Source organism: Crinia signifera, chromosome 19 (assembly GCF_055691185.1).
Source record: "Crinia signifera chromosome 19, ASM5569118v1, whole genome shotgun sequence".
Classification (NCBI taxonomy): domain Eukaryota; kingdom Metazoa; phylum Chordata; class Amphibia; order Anura; family Myobatrachidae; genus Crinia; species Crinia signifera.
The window spans coordinates 59,184,429-59,203,379 of NC_139226.1; the positions used below are offsets into that span (position 1 = coordinate 59,184,429).

The 18,951-nt window shown below is 48.2% G+C and overlaps 1 protein-coding gene across 7 annotated transcripts in view; it reads right to left on the reverse strand.

The window, feature by feature from the left end:
* Positions 1-18,951, reverse strand: part of BRSK1 (BR serine/threonine kinase 1) — a 288,433-nt gene that overhangs the window by 67,321 nt on the left and 202,161 nt on the right. The gene's annotated exons all lie outside the window — the stretch shown is intronic.

Genomic DNA, 18,951 nt, shown 5'->3' on the forward strand with positions numbered 1-18,951 from the left:
AACATGCGCCCCATTGAATGCCTCCTGTGGGCCCGGTGCTGGGTAGCTGTACGGCGTAAGTAGCCAGGGCGTACATGGGTAACCGGAGTCACCCAGAACCCACGCATCACGGCCTTCCAGCTCTTGTAGTCTTTGCCATATCCCGGTTTGTCGGATGACATGAGAGTCATGGGCACTTCCGGGAAACTTCGAGTTGAAGGCGAGAATCTCCATGGATGGGCCACATACCACCATCACGTTGTCACAAACCGTGGGTCTCAGCCCCGTCTGAGACCACGTCCATTACCTTCCCGGTGGTCAGCGCTGAGAGTAAGGCCTCTGGTAGCTGTCAGCGCCTGGCGAGATGTCCCATGTTTGGCTGGTGTTGACCCGTGCAATCGACATGCCGGCACGCTGGAGCCCGCGCGTCATGGGCGCCGCCATGACACATGCGCTCAGCTGACCAGAGGGTCCAATCCCGCGGTCCAGCCAGGGTGACCTCTGACCCACACACCTGCACACCTCTCAGGTGTACTCACTCTTTCCCTGGACTGATTGGTGCTGCTGACGCTAACCAATCAGTGCGCAGCAAGGGGGATATATTCCGGCTTCTAACTCACAGTCATCGCCTTGAATATGTGTTCATCTGACCTCAGTCCCTCCTGTGTTCAGCTGTTTCCAAAGGCCCCTGGTTATCCGGTCTCCCCGTGTACCTCTCGCAGTTTCCTGCATACTACCTGGTTTATCATCTCCAGAAGACTCCTGCCATTCCACTCTGCAGTCGAGTATTATTCCTGTTACCATCTTTACCTGGCATACCATCTCCAGAAGCCTCCTGCAAAATAACCATCGTGCAGTTGAGTGATCTCATCGACCCTGCTGTCGACATCAGTGTTGACACTTTCACACTGTGCCCTCCAGAGACTATTCCAATTCCCAGTGTCTCCAATATCACTACCACTCTCCGCCTACGTCCAGAGGACCAGGGCAGAGGGCCGCGACCTGCCTGTCAGACGCAGCGAAGTCCATATCCCCTTGCGGGGGTCTCTGGTGAATACCGCTGGCAGGTTAGACTCCGCGCCTCTGTTTCTGGTTTCAGCCAACATTCTGGTACGCAAGGCAGTGCCTCTGTGCATGTCATTCATCAGGCCTCCGGCCTTCCGCTACACAGCGCCCTCCACTGGTCCACCACGGTCAGGGCCGGGAACACAGCAGACCCAGAACCTGACAGTATATTCAAGGCCCATGGACTCGGCCCAAGACCCAAGTGTGGGACCAGTGGTTCTTCAAAATGTTGCTGCCAGAATGGAGACCCAAGAAGCTACTCAGCAGCAGGTGATTAAATTCTTACAAGATGTATCCAGTCGGTTGGACACCCTGCAACAGTCCCTGTCGACTTCTGTGTCAACCACTACCGTAAGATCAGCAACACCAGCTTTATCATCCCGTCTCCACCTGCCAGCACCCACCAAATACGATGGTGACCCCAAGACCTGCAGAGGGTTTATCAACCAGTGCCAAATTCAGTTCGAATTGGTTCCTCATAACTTTCCTACGGCCAGAATTAAAATCGCATACATGGTGTCATTATTAACTGGCTCGGCCCTGAAGTGGGTATCACCCTTATGGGAAAAAGCAGATCCTCTGCTGACAGACTATGACCAATTCCTCCTGACCTTCCGCCGCATATTCGACTTGCCAGGTCGACCCGTGTCAGCAGCTACCGACATCCTCCAGGTTAAGCAAGGGTCCCGCCCCATGGGGCAGTATGTAATCCACTTTCAAACTCTCGCGTCTGAATTACAGTGGAACAATGAAGCCCTGACAGCTGCCTTCTGGTTAGGAGTTTCTGACCGGATCAAAGATGAGCTGGCATCTCGCGACCTTCCTACCCCCTTGGAAGATCTCATATCTCTATGTGTCAAGATTGATCTACGTCTTCGTGAGAGAGGACTAGAAAAACACAAGAAGTTAATTCCCAAAGTTTCTCCCAAGATTCGTTCTGAGTCCCCTACGCGTGAAGAACCAATGCAAGTGGGTAGATCACGATTGACTCCCGAAGAACGCACCCGTAGGCAGCGCAATCGCCTGTGCATATATTGTGCTGCTCCTAGCCATTTCATTAACAATTGTCCCGAGCGTTCGGGAAACGACCGGGCCTAACCTGCAAGGGAGGAGTCAGGTTGGGTCAAGTGGCAAAATCTCCTCCAGAACATGACTTTGTCTTACCCGTATCTTTGGATACTCCTACTGGTACCCATTCCAGTACCGCCCTGGCAGACTCCGGCTCGGCTGGGAACTTTATTTCTCAAGACCTGGTCACTAAACTGAAGATTCCAATGGAACCACTAGTTCCACACCTAGCTGTGACAGCAGTTGACGGCAGCAGAATCCCAGGCAGTGAGGTTCGCTTCTGTACCAGTCTCCTCACCCTCAGAGTCGGCATGCTGCACCAGGAACAGATCAAATTTCTCGTTATTCCCAAATCTTCTTATGAAATCGTCCTTGGTCTTCCCTGGTTTCGTCTTCACAACCCAAACATCAATTGGAAGACGCTACAGATCGAGCAATGGAGTTCTCATTGCCAACAGCAGTGTATCAAGTCAGTGGTGCCCACTCGTTCAGCCAATGTAAAAATTCTTCCTGGCCTCCCTGAAGTCTATAGTGAATTCGCTGATGTGTTCTGCGAACAGTCCGCTGATACTCTTCCTCCTCATCGTGATTGGGACTGTAAAATTGACCTTCTCTCAGAGAAATTCCCTCCTAAAGGTCGAACTTACCCATTGTCCGTTCCTGAGACACAAGCCATGTCGGCATACATACAGGAGAATCTTCAGAAAGGCTTCATCCGGCGCTCAAGTTCACCAGCAGGCGCAGGTTTCTTTTTTGTAAAGAAAAAAGATGGAGGCCTCCGTCCGTGCATCGATTACCGGGGTTTAAACAGTATCACAGTCAAGAACAGTTACCCCCTTCCTCTTATTACAGAACTTTTTGACCGAGTGCGAGGTGCCCAAGTCTTCACCAAATTGGATCTCCGTGGGGCATACAACTTAATAAGAATCCGTGAAGGTGACGAGTGGAAGACCGCATTTAACACCCGGGATGGTCATTACGAGTACCTGGTAATGCCTTTCGGTCTTTGTAATGCCCCAGCAGTATTCCAGCAATTTGTAAACGAGGTCTTTAGGGACATGCTCTACGTTTGCCTTGTGGTATACCTCGATGACATTCTCATTTTTTCAAAAGACTTATCCTCTCATCGAACTCAGGTCAAGGAAGTATTGTCTCGTCTTCGCAGAAACAAACTGTATGGCAAAATCTCCAAATGTACTTTCGAAGTCCCTTCTGTGCCTTTCCTCGGATACATCATTTCTGGGTTCGACCTACGTATGGATCCAGAGAAGTTAGAGGCTATTAATGGGTGGTCACAACCCACTTCCCTCAAAGCAGTCCAACGCTTCATAGGGTTTTCCAACTACTACAGGAAATTCATTCGAGGCTTCTCCACGCTGATTGCACCCATCACCGCACTCACAAAAAAAGGGGCTAATCCAGCCAACTGGCCCTCAGAAGCCATCGCAGCCTTCCAGTTTTTAAAACAAGCTTTTGTCACTGCTCCTATCCTGTCCCAGCCTGATGTCGACAAACCCTTTTTTCTTGAGGTAGATGCCTCTCACATAGGAGTCGGTGCTGTACTATCTCAAAAGAACAGTGATGAAAAACTCCACCCCTGTGGGTTCTTCTCTCGCAAGTTTCTTCCAGCAGAAAGAAATTACTCCATTGGAGACCAAGAATTACTGGCCATCAAATTAGCTCTCGAAGAATGGAGATATCTTTTAGAAGGTGCTAAGTTTCCCGTGACGATCTTCACAGATCATAAAAACCTCCTGTATCTCCAGTCTGCCCAGTGTATGAACCCCCGACAGGCTCGTTGGTCCTTGTTTTTCTCTCGTTTTTCTTTCAAGCTCTTATACCGTCCTGGCACTCAGAATGTGAAAGCGGATGCCTTATCACGTTCCATGCAAGAAGATTCTGATCTACAGGAAAATCGGCCCATTCTGGACCCCATCGCTTTTGCTCCCACTCAGGTGTCGCCTGTGCCTCCTCCTGGTAAAATCTTCGTTCCCACTGAATTACGCCAGAAGCTTCTTTCCTGGGCTCACAAGTCATTATTCTCTGGGCATCCTGGCGCTCAAGGGACATTAAAAATTCTTCAGAGATCCTATTGGTGGCCGCAGATTGGCAAAGAAGTGAAGGAGTTCGTGGCATCATGTCCAGAATGTGCACAGCACAAAGTATCCCGACAAGCCCCAGCCGGCCAGCTCCATCCTCTGTCCGTTCCATCTCGTCCCTGGACTCACATCTCAATGGACTTTATCTGTGACTTACCCAAATCCCAAGAGTACAACACCATATGGGTAATAGTTGACAGGTTTTCCAAGATGGCCCGATTCATCCCATTACCCGGCCTACCGTCCGCTCCCACTCTGGCTCAGCTGTTTGTACAGCATATCTTTAGAAGTCATGGCTTGCCTAGCGAAATTGTGTCCGATCGGGGGGTACAATTTGTGGCACGCTTCTGGAGAGCTCTGTCTCATGCATTCCAAATCAAATTAAAGTTTTCTTCAGGCTATCATCCCCAATCCAACGGTCAGACAGAAAGGGTGAACCAAGATCTGGAGACCTTCCTTCGTCTTTATATATCATCCTCGCAAGATGACTGGTCGAGACTCCTCCCGTGGGCAGAATTTGCTCATAATTTCAGGTACCACACAACCACTGGTCATTCCCCTTTCTTTATAGTCTATGGACAAAATCCCCGGGCCCCCAATTTTGAAATGTTACCAGCGATAGAGGTACCTGCAGCCGCAGCAGCCATTAACCATTTCTCTCAAATCTGGCGAGAGGTTCATTCCAACATCACGAAAGCCTCAACAAGGTATAAATTCTTTGCAGATCGCAAGAGAAGAGCTGTTCCTGAGTTGCACCCAGGAGATAGAGTGTGGCTTTCCACACGGAATCTCAGACTGAGAGTTCCCTCTATGAAATTTGCTCCCAGATTCATCGGTCCCTATATGGTTCTACAAAGGATCAATCCTGTCGCATACAAACTAAAGTTGCCCAAATCTTTACGCATCCCCAACTCATTTCACATCTCTTTGTTACGTCCTCTCATCCTGAATCGCTTCCATACTTCCTCACCCTCACTACCCAAAGTTCAAACCAGCAGGGGAGTGGAATTCGAGATTAATAAAATCGTTGATTCTCGTCGGAGGTATGGGCATCTTCAATATCTCGTTGATTGGAGAGGATATGGTCCTAAAGAGAGGAGTTGGGCAGATGCAGAAGATGTACATGCCCCCCGACTAATCAAAGTATTTCATGAAGAGAACCCGTCCAAGCCTAAAGGGTGTTCGGTGCCCACCCTAAAAGGGGGGGGTACTGTCACAAACCGTGGGTCTCAGCCCCGTCTGAGACCACGTCCATTACCTTCCCGGTGGTCAGCGCTGAGAGTAAGGCCTCTGGTAGCTGTCAGCGCCTGGCGAGATGTCCCATGTTTGGCTGGTGTTGACCCGTGCAATCGACATGCCGGCACGCTGGAGCCCGCGCGTCATGGGCGCCGCCATGACACATGCGCTCAGCTGACCAGAGGGTCCAATCCCGCGGTCCAGCCAGGGTGACCTCTGACCCACACACCTGCACACCTCTCAGGTGTACTCACTCTTTCCCTGGACTGATTGGTGCTGCTGACGCTAACCAATCAGTGCGCAGCAAGGGGGATATATTCCAGCTTCTAACTCACAGTCATCGCCTTGAATATGTGTTCATCTGACCTCAGTCCCTCCTGTGTTCAGCTGTTTCCAAAGGCCCCTGGTTATCCGGTCTCCCCGTGTACCTCTCGCAGTTTCCTGCATACTACCTGGTTTATCATCTCCAGAAGACTCCTGCCATTCCACTCTGCAGTCGAGTATTATTCCTGTTACCATCTTTACCTGGCATACCATCTCCAGAAGCCTCCTGCAAAATAACCATCGTGCAGTTGAGTGATCTCATCGACCCTGCTGTCGACATCAGTGTTGACACTTTCACACTGTGCCCTCCAGAGACTATTCCAATTCCCAGTGTCTCCAATATCACTACCACTCTCCGCCTACGTCCAGAGGACCAGGGCAGAGGGCCGCGACCTGCCTGTCAGACGCAGCGAAGTCCATATCCCCTTGCGGGGGTCTCTGGTGAATACCGCTGGCAGGTTAGACTCCGCGCCTCTGTTTCTGGTTTCAGCCAACATTCTGGTACGCAAGGCAGTGCCTCTGTGCATGTCATTCATCAGGCCTCCGGCCTTCCGCTACACAGCGCCCTCCACTGGTCCACCACGGTCAGGGCCGGGAACACAGCAGACCCAGAACCTGACACACGTTCAGTGAGTGGAACAATTTGCGGTTCCTATATATCTTCTCACTTCGAGATGGAGGCACAAATGGTACATGGGTGCCATCCACAGCCCCTATCACATTAGGGAAGCCAGCAATTTGATGGAAGGCCTGCTGGCTTCTGCGCAGGGTCTCGGTGGCAAATGTCATGGCCATGAAGTGCCCCTTGCGCCTGAACATGGCCGACGTCACACGCCTCAGGATTCGGCAGAAGGCCGGCTGAGATATTCCAGCAAGTACTGCCACTACTTGTTGGAATGATCCTGAGGCGCAGAAATGCAACACCGCCAGCAGCTGTGTGTGAGGCGGAATTGCTGTCGTGATCCCGTGTAGAGGTTCCAGATCGCTCTCAATTAACGTGAGCAGATCCAGAATGACATGTGGCGGTAACCGGTACCTAGTAAGTACCTCATCATCGGGCATAGCAAACAGAGTCACCCGTGTGCGATAGATTCTAGCACGTCCTGGCCTCCTTGGGCGACGAGTGGGGAGAGCCGCAAGTGCCCTTAGCCTCCTTTCCATGTAGCGCATCATTGCTTCAGCAACCTATAAAGAAATGAACATAAATACTGATGCACCTATGCACATAATGGCCATATCCCACTACAAATAGATTTGTAGGCTTCAATACGTACAATAGATGGCCGCCCCGTGAAATCCCGAAGATCCATTTGACCCTATAATGATGTAACAATAATATGAACTCAATACACACCGTCCTAAACACACAGATAAAGGTGTCAGCATTTTTTGCCGACATCATGTACTATGAGACATTTCATCTATTGCTGGGACATGTTGTCCTGCAATAGGTGAACCCACACAGGTTTAAGACCTGTGAGTGAAATAGTGAACATGTGACATGTTGCAATAATGCTACAAGCACTTTGCTGGCCCAACAATCTGTAGTCAGTGAGGCAATGGTGCATACATTCATACACTTACATTGTTAATGGATAGCATATCTACATGGACCATGGAAGAGCTTACCTTAGACCCTGACAAGTCCAGATCTGCTGACAAATGATTCTAGCAGCAACTCACTATTTATAGGCCTCTCACATGTGTGGTCTATAACAGTAGTGATGAGTATTGCATGATTTGTGGCCTGGATTTTCTAAGGGATTGGGCTACTTTTAGCTTGCAATCAAACTCCACAATACCACAGTAGTCATGAACCAAATGTCATGTCATGCTAGCAAATAGCATGTGTATTGTGCAATAGTCACAGGTGTATCAGAAGATTCTATGCAATGTTAGAATTGGTGACCAGTATTTCATGTCGAAGTTTCGCCAGGTTTTACACAATGGAATTTCCGCCACCGTATGCGGCGCGAAAAAACAGCGACGTACGCACACGCACGGAACGCAGCTGCCGCTGATGTCCGCCAAACAGGATACACAAACAGTATATAAAGGTGTATTAGAAGGTGACAATGTTGTTGCTAACATGTCTGGATCACAACCAGAGGTGGACCCAGACCTGCAGCAACTATTTGACCAGATGGACTCCAGCACCACCTATGTGCCACTGCACATGCGGCCAGTGGGTAATGAGGAGGCTGCTGGCCCTTCTACAGCAGGGCAACCTGCACCTGACCATTCTACAGCAGGGCAACCTACACCTGGCCCTTCTGCAGCAGGCCAACCTGCAGCTGGCTCATATGCACCATCAGCAGAATCGTTTGGAACACAACCGGGGACTTCACAAGGTAGTACCATGGCCAGCACTTTAAGTGCAGCGACACGTGCCAGGGGGCGTGGCCATGGACGTGGCAAGGGGACAGCGAGGGCAACAGAGGAACCAACTACAAGAAATAAGGCATATGAAGCACAGGAGCTTGCCATCCTGGTTCCCCGAGCATGTGATTGGATTGAGTGTCCATCGGAGAAGCTGACACACACACGCAGATGGAAGATTTGGGAACAGATAACGGCAGAGATTAATGAAGTTGCGCCACAAGTTCGTGAGACGGACCATGTGAAGAAGAGGCAAGTTGTTTTGTGATACATGTGCCCAGTAATAGGCAAGTAATGATTGAATTCATGCTTAGATGGATTTTGCAAATGGCCTGTGAAGTTGTTACGATACACAGACATTATTGCCATGTTATTTAGTTGAGAGTTAGAGTACGGTGATTGTGAATGTGTATTGTAACGGTTGAGATCATAGTTGCATGTAATGTTATCTTTTGGACATTAACCACATGTCATAATATGTAGCACAGAGCAATGGCTGCAACAGCTAACATCTGGAGTGACATGTATTAATATGTCAACTTACATTGCAGGTGGCAGGACTTCAAAACCAACCTGAAGAGGAAGATGACCAAGCGGTGGCAACACAGCCAGACATCTGGGGCCGGGCCCATGCCATCAGGGCTAGAGCTCACCCCCCTGGAGTTGATGGCCGAGTGCTGTATATCAGTTGAGGAGGTCAGGGGGGTGAGCACGATGGATAGCGAGGCCCCAGCTGAAGTGTTTGCGTCTTTTCTGGAAGGTAAATATTGGTCATGCCATAAACTTGTGCAAGTAATTATCTTAGAATGTGTCCTAATTGTGTTTATCATTTTCCACAGACACCCCACCGCTTGGTGACGACTCTGCTCAGGAGGTGGAGGAGTCCGTGCCACCTGGCCCCAGTGGTAGGCCTGTGCAGCAGCAGCCATCGGCCCAAGCCGATTTTGCCACCTTGGCCAACATGCTTGGGGACATCAACCAGCAGGGAGAGTTGGCATCAGAACGGATGCGTAGGACCGAGGAGATCATGGCGAGCTTGGTCAGCACCCAGCAGGCCATCGCTGCGAGCATGCAGGCCATGGCTGCAAGTGCTCAGGTGCTGGCCGAGCAAGCCACCCGGCAAAATGATCTCCTCCTCCACCATAATGAGCTTATGGTGGAGCTGGTTACCAGCAACAGGGTCCTAATGTCATCCGTTTCTGGTGCATTACCACCGGCAACACTCCCTGCTGGCAGGAGGGGTAGACCAGCCAACCCCTCTACATCATCTGCTCCACCTGCCCCAGCATCTGTCCGTGGCCGAAGAGCTGCTGCACAGGCCAAGGAGCCTACCAAGGCCAAACGTGGTCGCAAATGAACTTGTGGCTGCATTAATCTCCACCGTTATGTGTTCCCAAATCTTCCATTGTGCTGTGTGTGTCAGCTTCTTGTGTCCAATCACGTGCTGAGGGTAACCAGATGAGCCCTTGCTTCATATGTCCTTTTTGGTTCCCCTGTTGCCCTCTTTTGCCTGCCATTACTGTCAGCTGTACTTGAAGTGATGTTGCTAAGTCCCCGGTTGTGTTCCAAATGATTCTGCTGATGGTGCATATGAGCCAGCTGCAGGTTGGCCTGCTGCAGAAGGGCCAGGTGTAGGTTGCCCTGCTGTAGAATGGTCAGGTGCAGGTTGGCCTGCTGTCGAAGGGCCAGCAGCCTCCTCATTTCCCACTGGCTGCATGTGCAGTGGCACATAGGAGGTGCTGGAGTCCATCTGTGTGCAATTATATTTGTTTTGTATTCTTAGTTATTTTTGTACATTCCTGCCATGTTGTTTTTGTTTGGGATTTTTTATTTTTTGGTCATTGCATCACAGTGGCATTGACTGTGACATGTATAGAAATAAATTTGTTTACTTTACCAAAAATGTGTGGTTTCATGAGTACATGTCGAATACACACGTGTATTGCTAGTATTAATATTCAGTCATGTCCATTGTTAGCAGTTTTAAAGTGTGTGACAAGTACAGCATATGTGGGGGATTAGTACGGTTTCCTTGAAGCAGCAATGGTTTCAATTAAAGCACTGACAAGCGTCCTATTAGTGAGTAATGAGTAAAGGAGTCGATTCTATTGGGTTCAGGTGTTAATGCTTGTAGTCATTAGGCGTACGTTCGCCTACCGCATGAACGAGTGGTGTCCGCAAAGCAATAGTACACTTGTGGACACCGCACATTTCTTCCCTTTTTGATCGCGTGCATTCGGAGTGGTATCCGAATGTACGCCCCCCAACATAAGTGTACTCCCCCGTGTCCGCCCATGTTTCCGCCCCGTTTTGCCCACTTTGAAACTACGCCCATGTGTCATTCCGCATGACGCCCATAATACGCCCATATTTCCCGACTGATTGCGGGGAACAGTTTGGGACGGGATTTGGCCGAACTGGTACGGAGTCAAGGCCTGGCACATGCGCGTTGCGTTCTCCACGCATGCGCAGACGCCGTAAAGACGCGATCCGAAAGTATGCGGTAAAGTACGCGTCAATCAGAATAAGGGCCAATATCCTATAATAATCCAAAAGTGTAAAATCCATTTAATGAGTCTGATAATCCAGGCAGTGATAGGGATTGATTTTTATTTGATAGAGACTAAAATCCTGCTGTCAGCTCAGTGCGGTGTAATAACATCTCTGTGTGATAACGCCATCTCACTACTGGATGCTGGCACACATCATGTCACTACCAGAGTACAAATATGGGAATCTGAATATTGATTTCTGGCTGCATTATTTGCAAGCATTCCATTCTTAAAGTAGCAGCTTATGAATTATTCACATTCCAGAATCGCACGGCAGTGCAATAAGTAAGTTGTAAATGCTTGTTGATGAACAATGGATGGAGATTTTAAGTGTATGTACCCAGGATAAGGGGATAGCTAGTTCCCACTACTCTGCATTATGTTAGGGGGAAACCAGGTTAGCAGACTGATGACGAGATGCTGCGATCAGCCATTTGTACGAGGTCTTCTAAGGGTAGTAATGCTGGGAAAGTAGGTTTTATCTGGTTTTATTATCTTGTGTTGATTCCCTGATTGATGGGGTTTAATGCAATAGAGGAACATTTAGAATCAACAAAGGAATTCCGAGGGCACATCCATACTGCTGCGCCTCTGGCCTCCTTACATTAGTCTAGAGCGGCTCTTCAATTGCAGCGGATAATCTTATTATCTCTTATAGCCACATATGAAATATCTTTCCCAAAGGCCAGTTCAATTTATGCACTGGTAAGATTATTATATAGGGAAGAATAAATAGAAATGACACAAAAAGCAGAAAATAATAGTAAGTTTGCTCGAACCAGAGGAGAGCTAAACCAAGGGGGTCAATGTATGAATGTGTGTTATGGAGAAGTGTTACCAGCAGCATTATCTTGGCTGATATCACTTCTCCCCTGGGCCCTATGTATGAAGGAGGAGAAGTGTGTCAGACATGAACAGTCCATGAACAGTCCATTTCAACAAATGCAGGTGTTAAATCCCCTATTGACAGCCACTGTAGCAGCTCCCAGATGCGCATAGAATTTACATCATAGTAAATTTAGGGTATGGGTAAAAACCAGACCCAGACAAGACCCCGGACCGGACATCAAAATCTGCAGTCTGGAGCTTGTAGTGTCTGGTCCGGGGGGGGGGGGGGTGTCCTGTCCGGGGGGGCTTCACGTGTGACAGCTGTCACCAGGGAGAGGAGGAGGGGGAGAATAAAGCCTCCCTGTATGGTCCGGGCATGTAGCAAAAACCGGAATGGTCCGGACCACATGGGGAGTAATCTCCCTAATTCCTCTCCCTGGTGACAGCTGTCACAGGCATCCCCCCAGACAAGACACCCCTTGCCCGGACACTACAAGCTCCAGACTGCATATTTGGGACTATGTAAAATCCAGACCCAGACAAGGGTGTCCTGTCCTGGGGTGTCTTGTCCTGGGTCATGCCTGTTATAGCTTTCACCAGGGACATGGGGAAGGGGAGATTACAGCCTCCAGGTGTGGTCCGCACAGTTCCGGTTTTTGCCACATACCCGGACCATACAGAGAGGCTTTATTCTCCCCCTCCTCCTCTCCCAGAAGACGCCCCCCCCCAAACAGGACACCCCCCGGACTGGACACTACAAGCTCCGGACTGCAGATCTTGATGTCCGGTCCGGCGGTCTAGGGTCTTGTCCGGGTCCTTTTTTTTACATAGTCTCGTAAATTTACCCCAATGTAGCTTCATGTGATTCACCTTGGTAAAGAGATAGAGCAGGAAGAGCTATAGTAGCACAATCTGTGATGCTAGAGTACAGTTACCCCCTGATTTTGGGTGATATGACACAATAAATCCACAATCTTCAAAACTTTAGTGACCCAGATACAAATTTTAGGGACATCACGTGGACCTAAATAATTCCCGGGTGTTTCTCTGATCTTAAATAAGTGGGCAAGGAAGCACTAGATTGCACAGTGTATGAACTATATTGTTTGTTCTTGAGTTAAAGTGAAATTGTTGACAACATCAACGCCATTTGCACATCGTCCAATGTGCATCCAACTTTAGACTTAGGAAGAAATCTTCCTAATGGGTCATACACACGGGCAACTATTTCTAAGCGATCTGACGAGAAATGAAGCAGGGATCGCTCCGTGTGTATGGCCCTCCGGCGATGCACGGTCCCACGCATCGGCATCACCTGACTAGATTTATAATGCGCGCAGTAAATATCTAGTCACCGCCAGTGTTCACTCACCAGAGAACACTGGTCGTGACAGATTGCACAGCACACATCGCTGGTGCATCGCTGTGTGCTGAGCCATCTGTGCTTCACTAGAACGCAGTTGTCCCGTGTGTATGGGGCATAAGTCTTCTTTCTGCTCCTTCACATTGGAGATCAGAATTTATGCAGTTCGCTCTTTGGGTAATAACTCAGGACTAAAATTTGAGAAAAAGTTATCCATATCTAAATAAGTTTTGGAATGGGACTCAGGGCCTTATTCAGATCTGATCGCAGTACAAATTTGTTCTCAAAACGGGCAAAACCATGTGTACTGCAGGTGGGGCAGATGTAACATGTTCAGAGAGAGTTAAATTTGGGTGGGGTGTGTTGAAACTGAAATCTAAATTGCAGTGTAAAAATAATGCAGCCAGTATTTACACTGCACAGAAACAAAATAACTCACCCAAATCTAACTCTCTCTATAGGCGGGATGCTATATAGCAGAAATGCGGTAAAAACCCCGTTTTCGGGGTTTCTACCGCATTTCTATATGCTATATATAGCCTCCGCAGTGTCAGCGCTGCGGAGGGAATCGCCAGCTAAAGCTGGCGAATCCCTGCAGAAGCCTATGGGCTTCTTACCGCAGCGCTGTTTGAGGGATCCGTCACGGATCCCTCCCAGCGTGCCCTGCGGCCGGCGCCGGGGTCTGCGCATGCGCAGATGGACTCCCGGGTCACAGACCCGGAAGTCCAGTGCCGGCACCGCATCGCAAGGGACAGCTCTTACCGCAAGAGCTGTCCCTTGCATGAATAACGGCATATGTTATAGCATATGCCGTTATTAAAAATGCGATGTCCGGCGAAGGGGGGCCGCGGATGTTATAACATCCCGCCCTATACATGTTATCTTTGCACCACCTGCAGTGAACATGGTTTTGCCATTTTTGAGACTAAATTTGTACTGCGATCAGACCTGAATAAGGCCCTCAGACTCAACAAAACTGACAAAGACATGCACATATACGAGAATATACGCATGTGCAGAACGCAAACATCGGTCCCCGGTGCAAATACGCCAGGGACCAAGCTTTGCTGAATCGGGCTTTTAGTGCCTTTTATCTTTTGTGCACCAGTGACCCAATGAGCTGTAGGAGAATATTTTGGCAACAGAATTGTCAGTATTGCTTCTTCCCTGTCACACTCTGCCTCATCATGTCAGCCTCAGGTTCTCTGTGTCAACCTCTCCCTCTGCTTCTCCCTTGTTACCCTCTACTAGCAGACCCCTCTGTGAAGCCTTAGATTAGCGTTGACATCAGACACTAGTGAGTTTTATTATACAATTGGGTGCTGCCTGTATTGTTTAGCATCTGCAGTGTGGCATATCATGTGTGGCCGTGAAGGAAGGGTGCCCAAGCAGAGGCTGGTTGGCAACTTTCAGCCTGGGTGGCAACACAAGCAAATGGCCCACCACCATCGTCATCATTTCACCACCCTGCCCTCTCCCCTCTAGTATGCACCAAGGATTAAACAATCCTTTTCCCCCACACACATACACCAGAAATGGGGACAGTGCGCGCCAAAGGCGCGTTGTAAATATTTACACTGTGATGCCCATTACACATAATGCCACACACCGTAATGCCCATTACAGATAAAGCCAACACTGTAATGCCCATTAAACATAATGCCACACTCCGTAATGCCAATGAAACAAAATGCCACACACCGTAATGCCCAAACATAATGCCACACCGTAATGCCCATTACACATGCCACGCCGTAATGCCCATTACACATAATTCCACACACTGTAATTAAATATAATGCTACACCGTAATGCCAATTAAATATAATGCCACACACTGTAATGCCCATTACACATAATGCCAACACCGTAATGCCCATTACACATAATACCAACAATATAATGCCCATAAAACATACGTTGTAATGCTCATTACACATAATGCCAACACTGTGATGCCCATTAAACATAATAATGCCTATTACATATTATTCCATATAACTGCTGCTTACCTACATGCTCATTGTCAGAGGAATATCGCTCGTTGCCCGGGGTTACATACTTCTTGCCAGGGGTTTCATTCTTGTTGCCATGAGCGATTTACATGTTCCTTGCCAGGGGAGACGTTACATGCTCATTGATAGGGGAAATGACATGCTTGCTATTATGGAGTGCTACATGCTCATTACTGGAGGAAGGGGCGTGTAGCACTCCATAGGGGGAGTGCTTGTTGCCAGGGGGGAGTGATACATTTTGGGGGACATTTACTAAAGGAAATTCGTAAAACAATAGGTGTATTTGTATTTAGAAATACACTTATTTTTGACATTTACTATACCGAAATTATGGCAATTCGTAGTCGTATTCATGTGCTATCAATACGAATACAAATTGCCGTATTTTCGGGATAGTTTTTGTCAGGTGGGAGACAGGGTACATGCTCGTCGCCAAGGGGTTCTATTTAAACAGCGCACCAGCGCTACCAGAATCCGCACTTCCGGGTAACGCTGGCCGCGATGTTCTCTTCTGACAGACACTAGAGGCATGGCAGTACCTCTAGTGTCTGTCTCCTCCAAGGCGGCGGCCATTTTTGCAGGGACCATTGCCTTACATTCGGGCGGCGAGGAAACCAGTGTGTGCTACTGGACACAGAGGCAGTGGCTGCGGCAGCAGGGGACAGCTGGCACAGCCAGTACATACCAGCCTGGAGGGCATGTGGTACCCTGCTCCCCCGGCCCAACCCGCCCCTGTGCCCAAGGCATATTTTTGCACCTGAGCCCACCACTTGCAAGTTCTCCCACTGCCTTCTGTGGCATCCTTATTTCACATTTGACGGCAGAATTCTTATTTTCACATGTTTATGATTCAGCGCTCCATTTTTAATACCATTTTTGTTCAGTCTGGATTCATTCCTTGTCATACTCCAACCAAACACTACAACCATTTGCAACTATTGCTGCCCAAGCTATATAATTGGGATGCAGTTAAAATTCCGGCGGTCGGGATCCCGGCGTTCAGAATCCCGACGCCGGAATCCCGACCGCCGAAATCCCGACACTTTCTCCCTCCGTGGGTGTCCACGACACCCCTGGAGGGAGAATAAATTAGTGTGCCGAGCGTAGCGAGGCACCGGGCCCGCTGCGTGGCGAGCGCAGCGAGCCCGCAAGGGGGGGGCGATCCACGTCCCCCCCTTGTCGGGATTTCGGCGTCGGGATTTTGAACGCCGGGATTTCATACTGAATCCATATAATTTTGTATATATATGTGGACATTGCACATCAGAATAGGAAGCATACAGTATTCAAATGGATTGAATTGCTGGAACCTCTGCAAACCATCCTCTAAAATAGTGACCATGTTAGAGACATATTATTTGTATTACTCCATACTTGCCTACTTTTGAAAACTTGTTTCAGGGAGATTATAGTTGGTTGTTGGAATTTTGCAAAGCACCCCATTGAGGGGGCGTGTCATGCTCCACTCAAAGGGCGTGTTTAGTTCCATATACAGTATGGTGAGATTGTGAAAAGAGATTGTGAATGTGGCACTTAGAAGCATGGGTGTGCACTGCTGCATCTGAGAGGCATCTTTTAAAATGACTTATATTCAAATGTAGATGAGCCCCAGAGCAGTTAGTAAGAGCTTTTATATTTGTTTAAGTTCTGGGAAACCGTGCAGATGATTCAATGTAAATGTATTTATATCTTATTCCATTTTTTCCACATAAATGTAACAGTGTAATGTGGGCTGGGTGAAATGAGGGAGATTGCTAGACTAATGAGGGAGAGAGGGAGATTGCTGCTATGTCAGAGAGTCTCCTGCAAAATGCAGGAGGATAGGTAACTATTACTCTCACTAAAGATTACTTTAAATTACTCACCAGGGAAAAATGCATATGAGAAAAGAATTCTGGGTAATGGAAATCCTTTTAGCCAATCTACTACAGTAGACATAGGTGTGAGCTGGGAAAAAACAGCTGGGTAGTATAGAAGGACTGCCATGTTAGTAGGCCAGGAAATTACTCTCCTCTATTTCCATAAACACAATAACATCTAGATTGTAGGCCGTACTATTCATGAAAATGCATTGCAATCCATCCCTAGTGAGAACCTCCGGCATCAAGTAATACGGACATAATAAGATGATCATTATGAAATATGGAAATCTGCTTCCTGCCTTCTCCAGGGGTATGTATTATTTTGCAGTAATTAAATTATAATTTATTTATTATATTTAATGCTAAATCAACATGATTTAAAGATAATGTATAATGAAGTACCGTATGATTTACCAGCCTTATAGTGTGATGTACAACAAGACACTGGGGAGAGTCGGCTTCTTACGAAGGACCTTTGACATCACTAAGGCATTATACACACTGGGACTTAAGGTTACGGTATAAGAGATAGCCAATGTCTAGGCCGACCACTAAAAAGCATGTCCACCTTGTAAGTGTCGACCATGCCCATGTCGACCTGCAGCTTGTGTTGACCTTCTGTCAATGACGACCTAGGGTATGTTGACAATTCATTTTCAAGGTGTCAACCTAGTCACTGTTGACCATTAGTGGTTCACCTAGTGACTGTAGACCTAGACATTGCCGACCCAGTGACCGCATACCGCGAATTAATGGGCTGAATACTGGGTCAGCACACAAAATGACTGCCGACTGCGTGACAATTCCAGTTCCATTTCACAAACTGAAATGACGAATTGCTAAATTATATAATTTGTTTTCATAAATATGTTCGGTGCGTGTGTAGTTTCACGGCGCCAGCATGGCCGCGTGCTACTGCCGGGTTCTGCGCTCGGCAAACTTTCTCAAATAAACTAAATAAACTCCATGCCAACGTGGATAGTTCATACCCCCACTATCCATGTTGGCATGGAGTTGATTTTAGATAGCGTGGCGAGCCTAGCAAGCTACCGAGCCCGTAGCGTTGGCAAGCGAAGCGAGTCCCACAATGGGACTCAGACGCACGGCCATGCTGGCACCATGAAACTACACAAGTACCAAATGTTCCACCAGTGCTGAACTCATGTACATACAAAGGTTCACTAGGGCAGTGGTCCTCAACCGTGGTCCTTAAGAGACACCAACAGTCCAGGTTTTCTGGCTATCGGATTGCCATAAACCTGAACTGTTGGCGTGCCTTGAGGACCGCGGTTGTGGACCACTGCACTAGGGTACCTATTACAAAAGGGGGGGTTATTCTGGTTTACTCACAAAGGCAAATGCCTTCTTAAATGGACAAAACCATGTGCACTGCAGGTGGAGCAGATGTAACATGTGCAGAGAGATTTAGATTTTGGTGAGTTATGTAAAATACTGACTGCTTTATATTTACACTGCAATATAGATCTGACTTTGAAGTAAAACCCCACCCAAATCTTATTCACTCTGCAGTTACATCTGCCCCACCTGCAGTGCACATGGTTTTGTCCATTTGAGAAGGAATTTGCCTTTGCGAGTGAACCAGAATAAGGGCAATGTCTGTTCAGTGTAATCAGGTGGCATAGCTTAAAGTGCCTGCATCCTTCACAGCAAAATATGAACTAGAGCATAAAGGGTCTGTGTCAGATATAGTGGCGTCCACGTCGGTGTCTTTGACAGTCGCACGCCTGCCCCTTCATACAAATGCTGCTGCAGAACCATTCCCTTGTGTACATCTATGCCAGGTCTATTATAACCTCTGTTCCTGTCTATAGATCCTGATTTACCGTTTGCTGCATCATTGGTACCACCATCAAAGCTTGCACTAGCTCTATTGCAGGTGGAGAGAATTCCATCCTAATATAGGGCTTTATTCAGCATGGATCACGTATGATAAGCTGCTCGCAGCATACCACCCACAGGCCTTTTTGGTGAGGGTCTCTGACATCAGCACTGAACACTTCCGGTCTGTCTGGCCCCCATCCACTAGTCAGATTTGGCCTGTTTTCTTCAGAATCAGATGAATCTGACAGACCTGCAGTATCTGACTACGCCGACATATCTGAAGCTACAAATCTCTTCAGATTTCCCTTCAACTCTCCCAGATATTTGATCTGACCCTGG